This window comes from Mandrillus leucophaeus, unplaced genomic scaffold, assembly GCF_000951045.1.
Source record: "Mandrillus leucophaeus isolate KB7577 unplaced genomic scaffold, Mleu.le_1.0 Scaffold400, whole genome shotgun sequence".
In the NCBI taxonomy this organism is placed as follows: domain Eukaryota; kingdom Metazoa; phylum Chordata; class Mammalia; order Primates; family Cercopithecidae; genus Mandrillus; species Mandrillus leucophaeus.
The window spans coordinates 1,567,681-1,572,217 of NW_012104255.1; positions in this window are offsets into that span (position 1 = coordinate 1,567,681).

Consider the following 4,537-nt stretch of genomic DNA (forward strand, 5'->3'; position numbering starts at 1 on the left):
GGACAACAGGCCCCACACAAGTCTGACACCCAGCAGAACAGACATTAAATCTTAAAGCTCCAGAATAATCCTTGATTGCATGTTCCACATGCAGGGCACACAGGTGCAAAGGGTGGGCCCTCAAAGCCTTGGACAGTGCGACCCCTGTGGCTTTGCTGAGCACAGCCCATGTGGCTGCTCTCGGGTTGAAGCTGAATGGCTGTGAGTTTTCCAGGCTGGGATTGCACGCTGCCGGTGGCTCTGCTATTCTGGGGTCTGGAGGGCAGCAGCCCCGTTCCCACAGCCCTACTAGGCAGTGCCCTGGTGGGGACACTTTGTGGTGGCTCCAACCCCACATTTCCCCTCAGCACTGCCTTAGTAGAGTCTCTCTGTGGGGGCTCTGCCCCTGTGGCAGGCTTCTGCCTGGACACCCAGGCTTTTCCATACAACCTCTGAAATCCAGGGGGAAGCTACCAAGCCTCCATGGCTCTTGCATTCTGTGCACCTGTGGACTTAACACCATAAGGAAGCCACCAAGGCTCATGGCTTGCATCCTCTGGAGTGGTGGGAGCCGCTCCTGGGGCTGTTTGAGCTGCAGCTGGAGTCTCAGCAGCACGGATGCAGGGAGCAACGTTTGAAAGTGGCACAGGGTAGTGGTGCCCCAGCCTGGCCTCCAAAACCATTCTGTCTCCCTAGCCTTCTGGGCCTGTGATGGGAGGGGTGGACTGGAAGTCTTCTGAAATGGCTTGGAGGCCTTTATCCCATTGTCTTGACTATTAGCACCTGGCTCCCTTTTATCTTCTATCTAGCAAGTGGTTGTTCTTCAGCACCCTTGGATTTCCCTCATGAAGATGCTTTTTCCTTCTCTACCACATGGCCAGGCTGCAATTTTCCAAACTTTCATGCTCTGTTTCCCTTTTAATTATAAGTTCCAACTTTAGGTCTTTTTTTTTTTTGAGATGGAGTTTAGCTCTTGTCACCCAACCTGGAGTGCAATGGTGCTGTCTCAGCTCACTGCAACCTCTGCCTCCCAGGTTCAAGTGATTCTTCTGCCTGAGCATCCCAAGTAGCTGGGATTACAGGCGCCCACCACCATGCCCAGCTAATTTTTGTGTTTTTAGTAGAGACAAGGTTTCACCATGTTGGCCAGGCTGGTCTCAAACTCCTGACCTCAGGTGATCCACCTGCCTTGGCCTCTCAAAGTGCTGGGACTACAAGCGTGAGCCAAGGAGCCTGGCCAGTCATTCTTTTACTCGCATATGTGATCATCAGCTTTTAGAAACAGTTGCATTACTCTTTGAATGCTTCGCTGCTTAGAAATTTCTTCTGCCATATGCCTTAGGCCATTGCGCTCTTTTTTTTTCCCGGAGACGGAGTCTCGCTCTGTCACCTAGGCTGGAGTGCAGTGGCATGATCTCGGCTCACTGCAACCTCTGCCTCCCAGGATCTAGTGATTCTCCTGCCTCAGCCTTCCGAGTAGCTGGGACTACAGGCGCCCGCCACCACACCCGGCTAACTTTTTTTATTTTTAGTAGAGACGGGGTTTCACCGTGTTAGCCAGGATGATCTCGATCTCCTGACCTCGTGATCGGCCCTCTTCGGCCTCCCAAAGTGCTGGGATTACAGGCGTCAGTCACCGCACCCAGCTGGTCATTGCTCTTAAATTTGGTCTTCCACTAAAGCCCCTGGGCATGGACACAATGCACTCAATTCTTTGCTCAGGCATAACAAGTGTGACCTTTGCTCCAGTTCCCAATAACTTCCTCATTTCCATCTGAGACTTCGTCAGCCGGACCTCTCCTGTCCATATTTCTACTAGTATTTTGGTTACAACCACTTGACCAGTCCCTAATAAGTTCCAGACATTCCGTGGACTTCCTGTCTTCTGAGTCCTTCAAATTTTTCCAACTTCTGCTTATTTCCTGATTCCAAAGCTGCTTCTACATCTTCAGGTATCTTTATAGCAACATTCCACTCTCGGTACCAATTTTCTGTCTTAGTCCATTTGTGCTACTATAAAGGAATACCTGAAGCTGGGTAATTTATTTTTAAAAAGGTTTACGTGGTTCATGGTTCTGCTGGCTACACAAGAAGCATGGTGTCAGCATCTGCTTTTGGTGAAGGCCTTGGGAAGCTTGCACTCATGGCAGACGGCAAAGAGGAGCAGGCATCGCATAGTGAAAGATGAGGGAAGAGAGAGAAGAGGTGCCAGGCTGTTTCTAACAATCCGTTCTTGCCGGGCACAGTGGTTCACCTCTGTCATCCCAGCACTTTAGGAGGCCTAGGTGGGAGGATAGCTTAAGCCTGGGAGTACAAGACCAGCCTGGGTAACATAGCGAGACCCCATCTCTATAGAAAACAAAAAAATCAATCAATAATCAAAACAATCAGTTCGCGTAGGAACTAATACAGTGAGAACTCACTCATTACTGCAAGGATAGTTTATAAGGGATATGCCCCCATGATCCAAACACTTTCCACCAGGCACCACTGCTATATTTGGGCTCAAATTTCAACATGAAATTTGGAGGGGACAAACATCCAAGTAACATCAGGTAACTACGGTATATAAAGAACTTGCAAAACTCAGTAATAGAAAGCAAACAATCCAATTAAAATTTTTAAAAACAGGCAAAAGATTTGACCAGACATTTCACCAAGGAAGATATATAGATGGAACTTACGCACATGAAAAGATACTTCACATCGTTAGTCATTAGAGAAATGAAAATTAAAACCACAACAAAATACCAATACCCTTTTATTAGAATGACTAAAATTAAAAAGGCTAACCAAATCAATGGAACTGGAACTCTCCTTCACTGTTAATGGAGTGTAAAATAATACAGGAACTTTGGAAAACAATTTGACACTTTCTTAAAAACTTACATATATCCCTGCCACATGGTTTCACCATTCTATTTTTAGGAATTTGCCCAAGAGAAATGAAAGTACGTTTCCATATGAAGACTTTAACAAGAATGTTGATGGCCACTTTATTTTTAATAACCCTGAACTGAAAACAATACAAAGATCCTTCAGCAGGCGAATTAATAAACAAATTAATCCATACAGTGGAATGCTACTCAGCAATAAAATGAATTACTGGCCAGGTGCAGTGGCTCGTACCTGCAATCGCAGCACTTTGAGAGGCCGAGGCAGGAGGATCACTTGAGGCCAGGAATTAGAGATCAGTCTGGGCAACATAGCGAGACGTCCGTCTCTACAAAAAAAAAATTTTTTTTAATTATCCAGGCGTGGTGGTGTGCACCTGTAGTCCCACTGTCTGGGAGGCTGAGGTGAGACCCTTGAACCCAGGAGGTCAAGGCTGCAGTAAGCCATGATTGCACCACTGCATTCCCGGCTGGGCAACAGAGCGACCAGAACTGGGCAACCTTGTCTCTAAAAAAACAGAAAGAAAGGAAGAAATAAACCTAATCTCAGAATAAAGTATGCTGAATGATAAAAGCCAGACAAAAAAGACTGCTTATTATACTACATGATTCGATTTATCAAAAAGTCTAGAACATGCAAATTAATCTATAGTGACAGAAAGCAAATCGCAAATCAGTGATTCTCTGTGGATGGGGACAGAGGGACAAAGGTGAGAGGGAGAAATTACAAAAGGACACAAGGGGCTGGACGTGGTGGCTCACGCCTGTAATCCCAGCACTTTGGGTGGCCGACGCAGGCAGATCACCTGAAGTCAGAACTTTGAGACCAGCCTGGCCAATACGGTAAAACCCCATCTCTACTATAATACAAAAATTAGCCAGGCGTCGTGGCACACACCTGTAATCCCAGCTACTTGGGAGGCTGAGGCAAGAGAATCACTTGAACCCAGGAGGCAGAGATTGCAGTGAGCTAAGATCATGCCACTGCACTCCAGCCTGGGCAACAAAGTGAGACTCCATCTCAAAAAAAAAAAAAAGGTCACAAGGAAATTTTGGATGGTATGATGGTTAATACTGAGTGTCAACTTGGTTGGATTGAAGGATGCAAAGTATTGTTCCTGGGTGTGTCTTTGAGGGTGTTGCCAAAGGAAATTAACATTTGAGTCAGCGGACTGGGAGCGGCAGACCCACCCTCAATCTGGGTGGGCACCACCTAATCAGCTGCCAGGGCGGCTAGAATAAGGCAGGCAGAACATGGAAGGACTTGACTTGCTGAGTCTTCCAGCCTTCATCTTTCTCCCATGCTGGATCCTTCCTGCTCTCGAACATCAGACTCCAAGTTCTTCAGCTTTGGATTCTTGGACTTATACCAGTGGTGTGCCAGGGGCTCTCAGGCCTTTGACCACAGACTGAAGGCTGCACAAAAGAAGGTTTCCCTACTTTTAAGGTTTTGGGACTCTGACTGGCATCCTTGCTTCTCAGGTTGCAGACGGCCTATTGTAAGACTTCACCTTGTGATCGTGTGAGTCAATACTCCTTAATAAACTCCCTTCAGATATATGTCTATCCATAAAATTCTGTCCCTCTAGAGATAGAATAGAGAGAACCCTGACTAATACAGATGGTGAGGTTTACATTCATTGATTGTGATATACATATATATA